Here is an 18545-nt window from a genome sequence, read left to right as displayed (position 1 = left end):
GTAACAGCGATTGCTTAATTGCAAAACCATGCTAAACTATAATATGAGGTGTTGAGCTGAACCTGAGAGTCTCTCCGCTACAAGTTAAGAAGGGAAAAACAGTGGCGTTGTTTTACATCAACATTTAGTGCTGTGTGCAATTGGAGTAGGATATCATTTGACCAGCCAATTAACTACATTTGTAGGTCCTGCCATTGTCCTTCAACTGTATTAAGTTGGCATCCAGTCGTCTGCCAGTGGCACTTCACGCTTTTCTTGCGTATTATTTTCATCAAATGTTTCTGGAACGATCAGAGAGAGAGAGAGAGAGAGATCGTGTTGGATTGAGTTCAGACTGTGGCCAACAGAAGCGACAGAGCATTCTTATCAGCATGCAATTAATATTTAATTAATCAGGCAAGCGGTTGCTGTGGCACGGGGACGGGGAGCATCTGTGGCCCACATGGCGTATACTTATTGATGTCTCACTGTCGTAGCTCTCTTCCATCGCCGAGCGGAGGTTAGGCGTGCCATCGTCGAATTAAGATTAAAAATTGAATGATTATCAAATGGTTTGCGGTATAATTTTTATTCCTACGCGATTTGTCGAGTGTCAGGCCGGGTTCAATAACGAATCTGAATTCCATTTATTCCCTCATTTGTTATTGAAAATTGGCCGAGCGTCAGTGGTAGCCGAGTGCTGCTGCTGCTGCTGCTGTTGTTGTCGTTGTCGTTTGCTCTGCCTCTTATCGCATTGAATTAAAACCCAATTAATTTAATTACAAATGGAAATAACACGACGTCGGCAGCAGTCGCAGCAGCAATCGGAACGTCGCGACGCTAGCAACACGTCAAATAATTTTGTTATTTTGATTTATATACCAAGTGTATCTCTGTGTGTGTTTCTGTGTGTGTGCAAGTGCGTGTGTGCTCAATAAATAAATTAAAATATTATTTGCCAGTTCTGTAGCTGATAAGCAACAAAAAATTCCACGAATTCAGCATCGTTTGGTGTGAACAAATATTTGTTCAAATTGTTTTAGTTTTGCTTCTTCTTTTTTTTTAAGTTTTTCCCCTGGTTGATTGTGGATGATTAAATAAAAATATATAACATAAGTAGGAAAAGATGGGAAAACAAAAATCATTTGTTACTATTTAAATTGAAGAGCGAAGCAACGCAGTCAACAGACGAATTTAAAACTAATCTAAGCTAATAATTACAAGAAATGTTTCAGCCACAAATGTTTCAATGAATTTAGCTAATTCTTTACGTGATATTTATAGAAATATTGCAGTTTTTTTTAATAATATTTCCATTACTAAATCAAAGCTGATTGAACCATCGGCTCTGTCTGAATGTCAGAGCTTAATCAGCTGCAAAAGCTAGGTCAATGTCGGGGCACACAAGCAGATGTTTACAAATCGCATCTGAATCATTTTTGTGTGTTCTGGAACTCATTCTGATTAGACTATGGACCCATACATATATTTATTATATTACATTGTCAAACACCAGGAAGTAAATTTCAGCATCATTGTAAGTTAAATGTGAGCCTGTCATATTAAATACTCATTAAACTCGCCTCTCCATATATCTAAGCATCGTTAAACCTCGTTTCTCAAGAATCAACCACAGGGGGGCACAGAATCACCTGCTAACAATTTATACGATTTGCATACAATTTGTTAACAATTAAAATGCAATCGCTGGATGTTTTATTGGGTAGAAATAAAATAATTAAATTAATTATGCATTTATTATTCATCAAACACAATGCTGATAAATGCGTTCGCCAATGAATGCAAAATTGTCTACAGCAGGCCGCGAGTTTTTATCTCGAATGTCAGATCGATTGTCGCCGCAATTAATTAAGCGTATATAATTACAATGCCCTGCCTACGCTGACGCTGACGCCAACGCCAACGACTGACCGCCCAGTCCATGGCTCCTAGTGGGGATCGGGAATGGTCCGGATCGACAGAGGTCTGGGGTCCGTCCCAGCGTCTGTTTATTAATTAGGCCCGGCTACGCCTTCAGGTAGCCGCAGGTGGTGCTGCATGCAAAACGCACCACACCACACCACACCAAGCCAGAGCGCGTCGCTCCGCATCGCATCGGAAAGTGCAACGCGTTAATCAAAACGTAATCAAATCATTTGGCAAGCAGCAAAATAGCCTGCAACCTAAACTGAACCTCAAATCCCCCTGCAGCACCATCATCCCATCGGCAGCATAATCATCAGAGGCCTGGTCACATTGGTCGCCTGCTGCGCCCTGGCCGGGTCCAGCAATTAAGCTTCATATCTGGCCTAATGGACCGAGCGCCGCCTGCGCTGATTGCGGGCATTTGTTTGGCGTCGTCTCTGTTCCAGTCTCAGTCGCAGTCCCGCTCCCAGTCCCGCACTCCCTGTCGCTCAGTCTCTCGCTCAGCGCCCAATCAAATGTGTAGCCCCCATTGGACGCAATCTCAGTGCCAGTATCCATATCGACTGGGAGCCCCGGCTGCCCCACCTCCCAGGTCACAGCTTGATATTAACGCCCAACTGTGAGGCGGCGCATTTACAATGATAATATTTGTGTTCAAAGTTATCAATGGGCCAGCCGCCGATGACGACGACTACGACGACGACTTGCGGTGAATGTGAATGGGAATCGAGGGATGTCGAATCGTCGCAGACGCCGATCCAAGCCGTGCCGAGCCGAGCAGAGCAGCGCAGAGCAGTTATGATGTGCCTACAAGCTGATTTTGGTTGTTTTCTGCTAAATTGATTAAGTCGTTCGGATTCAGACAACTGTTAGATAGGGAGAACATCGTGTACACATCGTACTCGTACATTCTTGATAAGGAGAAGAACTTCCATCATAGACAGACACTCGCCACAATCCCATGTGGCGGAGTGGCGGAGTGGCGGAGTGCAAAGCCAAGCATAACATTTTTTAATTAACTCACTCACTCTCACACTCACACTGAACACACATGCAAATGAGCTCATTATGGGATGATTATGCAAGATATACTCGTACTCGTATTCCGTATTCCGTAGTGCTACACAAAGTTCCCCCCAACTCCCAGCCCAGACAGTAGTTTTTCCAGACCAACACCAACATCAACAACATCAACATCATCTATCCACTGACAGCAAGTTCAACAAACGTAAATTGCTCATATGAAAATATCTGTGTTTCATTCACATCAGATCTGTGTTTATGTATGGACGGGTATACGCGTACATATAGTGAGGATTCATTCATAAAGTCAAGCGAATTGGAAATCCGTTTGCTTAACCCGCTTTCTGTCTATGCTCGGCCAGAGATCGTCTGCCCCCAAAAAAAAAAAATATATCTTTATATTCAGAAATACTCCACTCCTTCGCTGAATCGCTCTAAAGTTGGGCAGACGGCATGGCGTGGATGGTGTATGGATGGATAGCCCGGCCATTAACTCGTATGGAGAGCACTCCGCAATTACCGCGAATAAATTGAGGTAATTAGGTAATAAAAATAATGTTTTCACCTCGTTATAAGTATGGGGTAGCAGCTGCTCTCTGTAATTCTCGGAATTTCCAACCACCTGATAGCAAGGAACAGGTAAGCATGTGGAGCGATTGGGCGAATATGAAGCGAACTCTAAGTTAATTCAAAGTAAATTCCCAATTAAATATTGCATCTCTCCATTTTGGAGTACCGAATAATTTCCCAATCCCTGACAAATGCTTTCTCAAAACGTAATTTTTCCTGTCTCATTTTATGCAAATGTTTTGGGTTTCCCTGGAATTACCTGGCCGTCAATTAAATTGGCTCTCTGTGCGCCTTCTCCTTCTCCATCCATCGCACTTTGTCCGCACTTCGTTTATTTTAATGCATTCGAACCGAGTTTCACTTTTGGGGGGTTTAGGGTCAGGTGTTTGGCTAGTTTCATTTTATCGGACTGGTTTTTTTTTCTTCTGTGGGTTCAGCTAAGCGGTCTTAATTGGTAATTACAATTTGGCTTTCATTGTGGGTGAATAATGGAAAAACAGGGGAAATTTCTGTCATAATTCTGTCATTGTTACGGCCGGGACGGTGTTCAGCTCGGTTCAGCTCTCACACTTTTCCGGTATTAATTTTTTGGTTAACTGCATAAATTCCTGGAAATTGAACTGTGTAGAATGCAATTAAACAAAATAGCGTGAGATACGCGTCCGATAGAGTCAGTGGCAGTGGCAGGAGCAGGAGAAGGAGCCACAAGCCAGAGACAGAGGCAGAAGCAGAAGCCAGAAGCAGAAGCCAGAACATTGTCGTGTCTACCATGCCCCGAGGCTGAAACCTAATTTCCAAGTTTAGAATTCTGCGAAAAACGGTCCCAGCGCTACAATGTCTCTCGGTCTCCCTCTTTCGCAGTCTTCTGTCTTCCTCTGGCACAGTCTTATTTGCTTATTTGCTCTTACTCTTGCTCGCCCAGTCTTCTATCTCTCTCTCTGTATCTGTATCAGTATGACGCTCTCTCTCCCTCCCTCTGTATCTGTATCTCACCTTGTGAAGTTGAGTTTACGTTTTTGAATACTCAATTAAATTTTTGCGCCCAGTGGCTGTTGGGGGCTGTCGTCTTCGCTGCAGTTTCACTGCACTTTTCCTGCACTTTCGCACTATTTTCAATTGAATTAAATGCAGTTTACATTTTCTGGCGAACAATTTCAAGGAATCGCGCATATCAAGCGCGTCGCCTTCGTCGTCGTCGTCGTTTTCGTCGTTGTCTTCGTTTTTCTTGGTCGGCACGCTCCGTTTGGGCCCACAATTAATTTGCGCCCCAAAAACCGAATGAACGCACGTACGGGGAGAGTATCTGGTAGATACATTAGCGAAAGTGTAGGTCGTCGCCAGCAGATACAATTTAATTTGGATATTCCCTTACTAGCTGGGGCTATACCTGAAATGTCTTTATAGTCTTTAGAGAAGAGCTGAAAGTTGGAATGTTCTGCATTATGTTCTGTAATGTAGGAACAGATAGTAGTAGGAACAAAATTCGTAGAAACAAATCTTAATTCAAACAAGTAATAAACGACTCTCAAAGTTGAGGTGGAGAATCCTTATGTAAGGATTGCAGTAGATGAAACCCCGGCTTTGGGTATATTCTCATAAGTATGGTATGCCTCATCTCAATGGTTCTTTAAAGCCATTGAAGCCTTTCTAACTGTAAACTTTCTTCCTTTTCTGCGCTTAAATGAGCCTCCATTTAATTTCCATGCTAGGCAAAGAGCATTGCCATATCGTTCTTTGGGTTGTGAACTGGATTTCTCTTTGGCTTTTAATTCATGCGCCCGGATTGTGTGCGACAGAGACGCCAACAAAATGCAAAATTTGTCTGAAGATTTTAATCGTCGGCATGCGCGCCCAAAACGGCCCCAAAACAGCAGCAACCATCCTGGCAGCCAGGCGACTAGCCAACACCAACACCAACTCCAACGTTAAGGCCAAGATCCGTGCCTAGCTGTTCGCATTGATTTCTAGGTTGCTGGAGCTGTTTGTTCAGAGCAAGAGAGAGAGAGAGCGAGAGAGAGAGAGAGAGAGCGAGAGAGAGCTAGCAGCTCTGGCTTAGAAAGGGGGCGGCGGGAATTGTGGGCGGCGCATGGCTGGTCAGAGACAGAGCCACATTCAGAGACAGGGCCACGTCCAGAGCCAGAGCCAAAGCCAGAGCCAGAGCATGTAATGTTAGCTCGTTTCTCTTGTGCCATGGTTGTTGTTGTTCCTGGTTGTTGCCTCTGCAGTTGTTTTTGTTGCTGTTGTTGTTGTTGTATTTGTTGTAGTTGTAGCTACAAGACAATTTACTTTTGTGCGAAATTAAGTGGCATCTGCAGCATGGCATTCCACTTGACTCCACCAGCAGCAGCAGCAGCAGCCAGGGCCCCCAGTCGGTCCAGTCACTCGCCTGAGTCCCACCCTCCATGCCCCAGCCCATCCTCGGCCCCATTCCGTCCCATACCAGTCCCAGAGATGCAGCTCCCATTCGCATCTGCATCTTTGTACGAGTGTCTGTATCTCTCTGTGCATCCCTCTCTGCCCCCCTTGTCGGCCTGCTTGAGTGTGTGCATCCGTGTCTGTATCTGTATCTGCATCTGTGTGGGTCTCTGTTGTGCATTTGTGTGGATCTCTCGCTCTTGTGGGCAATAACTAATTACATTCGCAATTATTTCATGTTTTGGCCAATTTAGTGGGACAAATTTATCTGCGCGGTGTCATCTACTTAGAATTGATGGCTTGCCATATGAAGCTGTTTGCCTCTTGTCTTTATACTCATTGTAGTTTGCTGCTGTGGCTATTACTGCTTTGCTGGTGGGGTGGTGGGGCTTTGGTGCGACTAGTGCTGCTGTGCTGCTGCGTTTTTGTTGCTGGTGGTGCCATTAGGCGCCCTGGGGGCCCAGTGAATGACGTTGATTGTTGTGTGGCAAATAGAAAAATGCATCCCACTGTCCTGCATCATCATCATCATCATCATCTGCTGCCCCCACTTGCACTTCCCCCTGTGCTGCTGCTCCTCTAATGCTGCTGAGATACTGGGGCTGAGGCTGAGGCTGGGCAAAATGCAATTATTAAGCAAATTAGCAAACATCTAGATATTCCAGCCAGATTGCCGCCCAACGAGGGGCGCCATTGATGGAGCCATTTCTCATTCATTCATCAATCTCGCTTGTGCCCCTAGAATGTGTCTCAGTGGGAGGATGTATGTACACGCATTCGAGAGCATGGAAGGAGCGCACCAGCAACTGCTCATTTGATTAGGTTTGATTGTTTCCGTGAGATTGGAATTACTTGTGTAATAGTGGAATGGACAGGCAGAATGGATCGATTTACGCAGATATATTCTACTATATACTATATATATACTATATACGCAAAGTATATCTAATTATGTAATTTTTAAATCTGCAGATATTCTGAATTCAAATCGAAAAATAAATAAATAATAAATGTGTTTAAGGAATAAAAATGTAACTGTAAGGATATGATATCTGTAAACTCTGTATGTAAGAGGTTTATATTGAATATTTTCCTTTAACTTATTCCTTTAATTTATTCAGCTTAAAAATCCCCCAATTGCAATTTCATTGCATCCCTTTGAGTCTCAAAACTCCTCGTTCATTCAACCAACAGACGGAAATGTCAGTTATAAGTGCAATCTCTCACTTCCATTTCCCTCATTGGTTCTTCTCAAGCGACAGATAATTCTTTTGAATATTATTTTGCATTTTTTGGTGTTTTTTCTTTTGGTTGCAGCTGAAGAGTTACATTTATTGCTTTACACTTCCAATTATAACTCAGAAATCCATGGCAAGTGGAGACAATAAAATGCACAAACGCCGAGATTTATGCCCACGCATACACATACACAACACACATACATACACATGTAAGTACGAGTATGTATATGTAGGGGCAGACAATTCACCTTAATTCAAGTAGAAACGATTTAACTCCCACGGCAGCACCGAGCGGCTATTATTATGTTGTTGTTGCTGCGGCTGCGGCTGCTGCTGTGGTTGTTGCTCTTTTATTTTATATGAACTTAATTTTCCCCGACTCAACCACACACATAGACAGATATGTACACAACACCCATACCAGCGTCAGACAACCCTTTTTCGAAAATGTAACGGTAAACGCAGCCATTTATTACATTTTCACCCGACAAAGTGCCAGAAAGAGAGAGGGGCACACACACAGAGAGAGAGAGAGAGAGAGAGAGAAAGAGAAGCCATACACCAGAGTCCCTTGCCTTTGCCTCTGCAAGTGCGAAAGAGAAGGGTCAGCTGAAGGATTTCCCCAACCCATAAACCCCACTCCCACACACCCCCCCACTCGCCCAGCCCAAAACCCAAAAAGGATATGACGTTTTGCTTTTCACTTGGCAAGTGAGTGGAAATTTGTTTCATTATAATTATTTTCCACAATTGGACATATTAGTATGGTTGCGTTGCCGTCGACACCAGCAGCGGCAGAGGCAGTAGCAGAGGCAGCGACATCGGCAGCGACTGCGACTACGGACAGCGCCGCCATTTTTGCAATTTTCCCGTGCAAATAAACGCAGTCAAGTGTAAGAAATTGGCAGGCAAAAGGACACACAGAACGGACGGGGAGGGGGGACCCACATGCGGAAAGAGCACCACACTCTATGACCATCCCTCTTCAATCGACCCGTGCGCATGCTCAACACAGTCCCAGCCTCGGCAGTGAGGGCCGTGTGTGGTGAATGTGGGCTCCCCCCTGAACGTTTTTGGGGGTAGTTTCTTATTGATTTTAGGCCATGTACTTGTGTGCTCTTCCCCAACTTTAGCCCTGTATTTACTCGCTCTCTCCCTCTCTCGCTCTCTCTTTGGGATACGTGCTGGGAATGACAAAACATAAAGTTATAATAATTTTTCTTTCCGCTTAATTGTGCTCGGGTTCAGGAGAGGAGAAACGTCAGACTGATAGTCCCCGTGTAAGGACATTTTGACTGCTATTGCAGCCCTGCCTCTCCCTCTCCCACTCACCCACTCTCTCTATCTCTTTCTTTATGGGCATCTCTTTCTGGCTACCACAAAATGACCTGGCGTTGGCACTTTTAATTTGATGCCTTTATATATCCAGGCACAAAAGGATACCCCCGATGTGGCCCGAGACCCGTGGAGACCCAGCTTCCAGATGCTAGTACATAAATGTTCGCTATCTATATATGCATGTAGCCCTGTACTGTCCTGTCCTGTATATAGATAGTTGCCACATAGGCCATGAGTGGGAAGCTGTGGAGCGGAGCAGCTTCCCTCCATGTGCGTGCGCTCCTTTGGTGGGTGCGTGGGGGTCGGTCCCCAGTGGGTCCCGGGGCGAGCGTAGGAAATACAGCAATTAGAGCCATATTAACCGTAATTAAATTTAATTGTTTAATTAAGCGCGAAAAGTGTGGAAGACATTTTGTGATTTTGTGCAATGGCCAGCACCAGCACCAGCACGAGTGGGAGTGGGAGAACGGGATGGAGCCACTTATTATATACTATATAAGCATACATTGTAGATTGGGGGGCATAGCCGGGAGTGGGTCCAGTCTGGGTCCCTTCGCTCTCCGGCTGTGGGTGGGTGAGCTGAGTCGGTTGGCTGGGATCTGTGCGTGTGCCTGGGATTGCGTGTTTTGGCTTTTTGATTACATTGTTGTACATTGTTGTAGCTCTGCTCTGGCTCTGGCTGTGGCTCTGCTCTGGTCGGGTCTGTCTGGCTGGCTGTTGGTGTTGGTCTAACAAATAGCCATGTGATTTGATGCGACGGCTTTGATAGTCAGCCAATTAAGCATTGAAACGTAAATTTTTGCACAGTTCGCATTAATTAGCCGTAGTCCAGGGTAGATATGGGCTGGATAGGAGTGGGCCTTGGAGTGCAGGCTGATCGGGAACGGAATGGCTGTGCATAATATTTGGGATAAATTAATTTCAATTAAAACGAAAGCCAATAAAGGAAAAAACAAAAAGATCTTGGAGTGCTAATGAAGCAGATATAATTGCATTTCGTAGGGAATTTAGGCATAGGATAAATGAGAGAGGTTATTGGGTAAACTTTGTTAAATTTTAAATAGAATCTTCTGCATTATGTTTAGTACTATGATGTCAAAATTCGTTACTTGTTCCCATTACTGAGAACCAACTCCCTCTTCAGTTTATTATTCGTTTTCTTTGGCAGTGCGCGCCCAAGATAAATGATAATGGGGCATCTAAATTGAAACAAAAAGGACTTGTACGGGTTGCCAGTGCATCTGTCTCCATGTCTAATGAGTATATCTTTTAGTTCCCATCTCTCGTTTTTTCTGACTAAAGAGGGCACCCACATCGATTAATTATACGAGTAGAGGCCACCATCACAGCAGCAGCAGCAGCAGCCACTGTGGGGGACATCAGTCATTTCTCGAACTCTAGATTGACTTGCAATAACGTCGTGGAAAATTAGCATCAATCAAATGCAGGTGCAGGTGCAGACAACGGCGGCGGCGGCAACAACTACAGCAGAACCGCCAAGCAGCTATGGAAACGAGTTAGCTGGGAATAGGAATATACGAGTATAAATATAAATACAAATCCGAAACCGAAACCAAATCTAAAACCAAATCGAAATCTCAGTGGCTGTCTCGACAGCCAACAGATGTCAAGTGGCCCGCATGGCTCTGTGTGCTTGAGCAAATACAGAGGATGGTTGGATGGCTGGATGGTTGGATGGCTGGCTGGATGGTCACAAATGTCAACCACAATGCTGACATCTTAATAATGATGAATTAATGGGCAAACAAGCCAAATGACAATGGCAACACACAAGCATTTAATAATTTTTCTATTATATGTACAGACAGAGACAGAGATAGAGAGCGGGAGAGGGTGAGGGAAATCCATTTCGGTTTGAATTGTGGGAATCGAAACTCTGCCAAAATGTCCAAAAAATTCTATTTGGGCATTGATTGAGAGCAGCGGCATCAATTACGAGTGTGGTGGTGTCTCTGGTTCTCCAGTTTCGGCTCTAGAGCTGCCAACAAATTCAGAAATATCACTTAATTTTTCACATGTTACTGCTGCTGCTGCTGCCGCTGGAGCTGCAGTTGGAGTTGGAGCTGAAGTTGGAGCTGCTGCTGCTGCTGCAATGGCTAAGCGACGTTCCATGGCTGCATAAATCATCATCCAGCCATATCCACAGACACATCCACATCCACATCCACAGCCACAGCCACATCCAAAGTGAGCATGTCAAAGGTGCAGCAAGGATTTGAATGCGCCCCCAGAGAAACAGGCAGAAAGAGAGGAGAAAATATGAAGCCATTGTTGATGCCGCATTTCCATATAAAATCGAAGCCAATAGAGCGACAAAGATATAGACAGACACCGAAAGAGAGATAGCGAGAGAGACAGAGAGAGAGAGTGAGAAGTGGTTTGGGGGGCGGGTAGTGGATTCAGTTTTCAGTTTTGGTCGGGTTTATTATGCATGCGGTTAATGTAGTCATCGTTGTGGCTGCCGTAGCTGGAGAGGCTCTCTGCCGCTCTGCCGCTCTGCTGACTGCTGGCCGGGACATATGCAAAAAAGCCGAGCCAAGCAAATAAGAAACCCATCAGAATTTCTCACTCCGACCAGGCGCTACGACAAATAAATATTTTAACTCACAATAACAAAAGGCAGAACGGGCAAGGGGCGTGCAGCGGGGACGGGACGGGAAGGGATGTGGCCCCGAAACGGAGGCCCAACCTTTGGGGACAACTGGGCTGGGGATGAGCAGGCTCAGATGCTGATAGCTGGGACAGCCATGGCCGAAACAGCGCGAGGGTTGCCACACAAAAAATGCTTAACTATAGGCAGGGTATATGCCAGGAAGGGATTTATGCCAAATAAAATGAAAGATAATACAGCTAAACTGGCACACTTTTTTTTTCGTTTGTATGCAGGACAAACTTCTGTGGCAACCCCCGCCTGATCCCTCATAGAACAGAGAGATGTTCATCTGCTCAGTGCACCACCGCCGCTGCTGTTGCAGGGCCAGAAAGCCGCCAAATCTGGCCATCATTTGTTTAAATATGCGCCTGCAACAATCCGCAGCAACAACCTCAGCGACAGCAGCAACAACAGCAACAACGGGGCAACATCCGAAGTTGCACGTTTAACAATTCAATTTATTTGCAACATCAAAATTTAACGAACATGAAATTGCGAGAATTTTAAGATTTTCAGCAGAAACAAACGAGCGACACGATCCTGCAGACTCTCCGAATGTCTCAGTCCAGTCACAGTCCCCGTTTCAGTTTCAGTTTCGGATCAGAGTCGATCTCTTAGCCAGCCAATCCATGGGATAGCCATGCCCCCAGACCCCAGACCCCAGCCCCCAGCCTCTAACCACCGTCCCAACCCGCTCTTTTTGAGCATTCTGTTAGCCGTGTGTTTGCTCTGGGTTTTTGTTTGTCGCGCGCTTTTGTTCTTTTGTGTGTCTTTGTCGTGGGGTTTGCTTAGCTGGTTTCCAGCGGCCAGCTCTTCGGCAGAGGCGGCCCAGCGGCTGCCTCTACGACTGCGGGTGCAAAGAGTCAACAATTTAGCATTCAAAGAAATATTTTAAATTAAAATTTCTGAAATTTTCGTCAATAAGCGACTTGGAAAACAATGCAAGACGGGCTCTGCAGATCGCAGATCGAACTGCGCTTAGCCGTAGCCAAAAATAAAAAAAAAGCGAGCCATGAATACGAGTATGTGGCCAAGACCAGGCCTCGCTTAGCTTTTTAAATACTTGCACATAAATACACACACACATACATATGTGCGCAGTGGTTGCCTCTTTCTCTCTGATTTATAGGCCTGCAAGTGGGACTCGCATTAAAGCTGGCAATGTTCCACATATAAATCGGTTAAGTGGGTAAATTAATGGTTCTATGTGGGAGAATTTAAAAGAGAAAATATCTTCAAGATGAATTAAATTAATTTCAGATTCAATAGAACTTTTGGACTGCTCTGAAGGTATCCTTAGAATGCACATTAGATTTATATCCCTTGGAATATTATTAATAATAATCCTTTACAACTGATTTCCATGACTGGTCTCTATCCCACGCTTTCTTTTATGTGATTATCCATAATAACTAACGCCTTGCGGGCGTTTATATTTATTGCTGCTGCTCCTTTGCGAGCTGACAGGCTCATCACATTCAATATTTACCTTTCTCATCATGAGATTGCCAATTCAGATGAGTTTTTTGTGTGCTGAACTCCGAACTGTTCTGTTTGTCTAATAGGCTAATCACACATCAGGCAAAAAGCGAGACACAAAACAACACAAACAGAAAAGGACAAAGCAGCAGGAGCAGCAGCAGCAGCAGCAGTGGCTGAGGCAGAGTCCAGCAGTTAAGGGCAAGGATCTATGCAAACATGGCAACATCGACGAGCAACCCCTGAGTCCTGAGTCCTGAGTCCCGAGTGAGCCCGATGTGAAAGTCAACAATGGTAAGCGGCTTAGCGCTTGTAACTATGACAGGGAGCAGGCGCAGGACTCTCAGAGCCCGGGATTACAGTAACTTTTTCGTAATTGCTTGTAGCCGGCAGCATTGTGTGCCCCAAGCGAATTTCTTAGCGGCACGCGGCAAAAATAAATTAACAAACTTCGTGAGAGAGCTGGCGAGCGGGATAAGCTATGGAGTCGGGCGTCGGGAGTCGGGAAGGAAGAGCTGGAATTCTCAGCTTGAATTGAATATTTTATTTGGCTGAAAATTGTCAGCGCATCGATTTGCATATTTGCATGTCGTCGCGAATGCTGTCCTGTCGCCGTGTCTCGTTCGATGTCGTTGATGTGGCCGGTGGATGGTGGATGTCTTCTGCTACAGCCTCATCTTCTCTCTGCTTGCAAATTGAAATGTCAAGCCTTCTCCTTGATCGCTTTATGACAAGCAGCCTGGCAGGCAGGCAGGCAGAGGTACTGCCACAGCAACAGTCACAGTCACACACAGCTCACAGGCTGCAGAGATCCAAAGATTCGAGAGTGACTGATATATCTGCATAAGACGTCGATGTTGTTGTCGTTGTCATTGTCGATGTCAACGCATCGTGCACTAAATTAACATTTTTTTTTCTTCAGGCGCTTGTCAGGCAGGCAAATGTTATTGCAAATGCAAATGCAAATCCACAGCAGCAGCCGCCACTCGAGGGAACCTGTTGGCAGTCGCAGGATACTCGCACCCAACGCACAAAAAACAAAATATCCACGCACTCTGAAAGTCTCCCACTCTGTTTTATGGCAACTCGTATAATATAATATGGCCCACAGCCAGCCAGGACATAGTTTTGGGCCATTGCATAAAGCCTGATCCTTCTTCTTCATCGCCACGACATAATTTACATAGCAAAGCCTTGACGTTCTTTTTATGCTTCACCCACACACACATAGACATAAATTTCAAGTGCCCAGGCACAGCATGAAAAATGGCAAATTAATGTAAATCACAGCGGTAGCGAAAATTTCTCATAGCCAGCAGCAGTCCCAGGAGCGTAGTCCCAAGGGGGATACACTTACCAGTCTGAATCCCCCAATGCCCTTTGTGCTCCACCACTATGTGTGAAAGTCAGCCATTTTATGAGCCGCACGACAGAATTGACACTTGAAGTGTGTGGCAAAACGCCTACATAACAGGCAACAGCCAAAAGCAAAAGCAACAGCAGCAATAGCCACAGGGAAAACCACCAGGAGCTGCCAGTTTAAGGGTGGAACGCTCTGGCGCAGGAGGGGGGTGGTTTCCATTGAGCTTTCAATATGTTTCGAACAGTTTTGCAATAATGTTGTCGTCGATAAACGAACCAACAACCAGCAACCAACAAGGACCCCCACAAGACAGCATGGGCAAAAACTTTGTCCTTATTCCAGCATTTTGTTGCTCATGTTGCTGTGGCACCCACACCCACACACGTACCCATACTCCTTCTCCTTTTCCTACTCCTGTTAGTTCTGTTTTGCTGATATGTTATGCAAACGGAAAATGACAAACGAATTAGTTATTGACAACAACAGGAAACAACAACAAAAAGTTTCACTTGCGTTGTGCGAAATTTCCGTTTGCTATTGCAGTGCAAAAAAACGAATACAAAATCAATGTGAATATCGAATTTTATATGCAGATTGTCCGCTAAGGGACGGCTATGCCATGCCTTCTGCTGCTAATGAGATCGGATGTGAGTGTCGGCTCGTGCTCGTGCTGATGCTCATGGTGATGCTGATGCTGTGCCAAGTGTTTGTCTTGCCATGGGGCTGCGAAGCGCATGACACTTTTGTCAATAACACTGCAAATTGTGGCATCGATAATGTTGTTAACGAAATGTGACTAAATAAAGGTGTGCACATTGACAGAGACCTGAAAACGAGCGGAGATCTATGGCACATTTATCAAGGTCATTTTTATCAACAAAATATGAACCTGAATTTAGAACTCCTGTCACTTGCTGACCTACCTGCCATTTATTCCCTAATAGCAGCATTCTATTAATCAAATATCGAGTGTTATATCTTGGGTTTCAGTCACCTAAAATTGTGTGCAACTCTTTTTCTTTGTGTGTACGAGTGTACGCAAACCCAATCCTTTGATGCTTTATTCTTATCCAATTTTGAGAACAATCTCAGCAATTTCCTTTATGCCCATTATCCTTTTGCAGTTTTGTTGTGCATAACTCACACACTTTTTCTGGCCAAATATCAAATGATTGCAACCCCCAGCCCCCAGAACCCCCCTTGCCCGAACCGAACCCATACCAGTCACGTGTCAGCAGTCAGTCAGGGTCCAGGGTCCTGGCTCTCTGTTAGAGCTTCTCCGATCATTCATCAAGCTAAATGTCAATGGGACACGTTTTTTCACGTGCCTTTTGACAAAGGACGGCACAAGGCGTTTGCCCAAAAATCAAAATCAAAGTCACAGCCAACAAAAAATTAAGCCTCTTAATGCCTTGATGCTATGTAGTACTCAGTCTCGTACCAGCGATATGGCAAAGGTCTTTAATTGTATTAAGAAGCATTTGACATTTATTGTGAGAAGAGAAGATATTGTGTTAAATGTTTGCCAGATCGATTGATTGATTGATGAAGTTGATGCTGCTGCTGCTGCTGTTGTTGCTGCTGCTGCTTGGAATGTGATTGGATTGCGCATACGCCCGAGTGGCTGATAAATCAGGTCCTCAAGTGGCTTCCTGCGATGGTATAGAGCACACACACACACACATATACTTGGAAACTGTATGTATGCAACCGCTGAGAGAGTGAGGGCGAACACAGGCAAACACGGAGTAAAGGAAACCGCCAACTAATCCGCAGGAAGCGAGGAGACATCAAAGCCAGCAGTACCCGCATCTTGTTACCCGGCCAACGCCTAATTAAATATTGACAAGTCAATTTGAGTTAAACGATTTGTGAGCAGCTGGCAGAATCAGGAATCAAACGCGAAGGCGATGGCGATGGATGTCCTTCAGCCTCCACCGCCGGCAATGATTTGCCCATTTGCCCCGAAGGCAAACAAAGCTGCCATTGGATTGGCCTGGTGATTGGATTGGATTGGATTTGATTTCATTTTAATCGATTTGAATTCCATTTAACTTTGTTAGCACAGCCCAACGACATTTTGATGGAAACGGAATCTTTTCACATGCAAATTTTGCACCCGAACAAACACAAACATCACGTCCTCCGGCATTCATTTCCATCCGGATCGTAGCAGCAGCATTTGATTGTCATGCGATTTTTATACACATCAACAGCAGCATCGGGCATCAGGCATCAGCCGTAACAACGAGTATTTTTGCATTTGATTCGCACGTTTTTATTCAGGTATTTTTAGGTATTTGAATTTGATTTGATAAATTTTTATGCTGATTGAAAAACGTTGGCCAAATGTGTCCCCAGGCGACGGTAGCTCCACGAATTTGAATTCAACTTGATTATGTACGGTAGCGCTACCGCTACCGCTACAGCTACAGCTCCCTGGCATTATGATGATTATTTTCCAAGGTGGCCCATTACACGCATCCGCGCAGTTAATAATGTGAGCCTGGGAATGCACATGGCCCAATCGAGTGGCATCAAGTGGCATGGAGTGGCATCGCATGGCATTGAATCCAACTGAATCCAGGCAATACAGCGATGCCCAACAATCGGGCTTGATAAATGCATTCTGTGCATGCTGCCATCAAATTGGCATAGTGCGCCCTGCCCCCAATGCTCCTCAGTGGCGTCCCACAAATTGCCAGTGCGCCTCGCCTGATGTCTTCATAACACAGACAGAGACAGATACAGATAGAGAGAGAGAGAGAGAGAGTGAGTGAGGGTGAAGAGGGGGTAGAGAGGGTAGAGAGAGAGAGAGAGAGAGAGAGAGAGAGCTTAGCCAGTTTGACTAACTGGATGGGCCTAACTGGATGCATGGTTTGGCTGCCTCACTGCCTGGATGAGTGGTGGCTCCTCTGCCTGGCCATATACAGCGCGCTCAATTCGATTACGTTTTTCGTTAAATGTAAAATTTATACGCCCCACGTCAATTGTGACAGTTCACTCACTCACAGACATCACCACGGAGACAGGAGAGTCGCAGCCAGAGCTGGAGCAAGAGCCACAGCCACAGCCGGAGCCAAAGCGATTCATTGAATGGCCAAAAACAGGCCATGGAAACTGGCCAACCAGAATTGGGAATATATGGCACACACACACAGTGGACACCAGCTAGCAGAGAAAGTCAACGAAACTTAAAGGTGGTTAAAGTATTTAATTGGAGGCATTAGAAGTTCAAACTCTTGAGTTCCAAGTCGCTTTTATTTATTTAATTTACTCTAACAGATACTTCTGCTATTCCATGCTAAGCTATGACTACTGTACCACATACAGGTATGCCATGACATTCATTCAGCTCTTCTCGTGCCTGGCTTCTGGCTGCTGGCTCTTGGCCAATTCTGGTCTAGGCCCTCATCTCCCACTCCCACTGCCTCTACTCTACCCTCCCAGCTCTGTGCAATTTCGCATGCAAGAGGAAATTGAATTGAAATGCACAATTTTTGTGCACAAAAAAGGAGCTCGTTATGTGCGTTGTGTCGGTCGGACAGGCGCCGTGGCATAGCACAGTCAAGCCAAGCCGTGGGCCAGCCTCCGCGCCCGAGGTTTAAAAGTCAATTGCAGAAATTAGCGTGCCTCTGGAGGATGTGGACCGCCGCGCACCCCTTTACGCGGCTCGATGCTCGATGCGATACTCGTGCGAAGCTGTAAAAGTATCAAATTACACTTCCGGCGGAAACAGCGTCGCCTGTCAGTCCTGTGTCCTGCGGCACTTTTATTTTGTTATCGGACATCCTAGCCGAGGTTTCGATTTCTCTAAAATTTTAGCAATATTCTCTGGATCTCGCTCTCGGTCTCGGCCCCTTTCACGAGTGCGGTTTTTTGGCCATAATCCCCTTGTGACAGGGGCTGAAGCCTGGCATGTGATAAGCCCCTGATGCATTGTCCTGCCTGGCTGTCGTCCAACCACTAAATGACTATAAAGTAGCAACTTCCGCGACTGTTGCGCAAAATCATTCAATTTCCGTTTGGCCACACGACCCAAGTCCGCATCCGTGCCCGGACCCGAATCCGCCTGCCTTCCCCCCGCCAGGATACGGGTATATATATATATATATTTGCGCATCATAATCGAGGGTGTGATTTGTCCTTTTTCTGCGTTTGTCGCTTGCCTTTTGCCACCCATCCTTATGAAACATCACCGCAATTTCGTTGACTCTGCCAAAACACACACACAATCAACCCAACCCAGCCCAGTCCAGCCCAGCCCAGTCCCATCGTTGGCTGGTGGCTGCGAAAAATTTGAATAATTTTTATTACGTGGCGCGTTATGAATTTTTGATGAGCCCTTGCTGCACAATGTTGTAACTGTTTGTTGGTGCTGCTCCTGTTTGCTGGCAGAGGGCGTGTGGCCAGTTATCCTTCACTAAGCCAAGTGACAGTGCCACAATTTATTAGATTCTCAGCCTCAGCCTCATTGTGGGCTGCCGTCTCCGTCTCCTTTGCTTTTATACGTTTTTATTACGCCGTATAGTGATAT

This window comes from Drosophila obscura, unplaced genomic scaffold, assembly GCF_018151105.1.
Source record: "Drosophila obscura isolate BZ-5 IFL unplaced genomic scaffold, ASM1815110v1 contig_150, whole genome shotgun sequence".
In the NCBI taxonomy this organism is placed as follows: domain Eukaryota; kingdom Metazoa; phylum Arthropoda; class Insecta; order Diptera; family Drosophilidae; genus Drosophila; species Drosophila obscura.
This window is presented reverse-complemented; position numbering follows the sequence as displayed.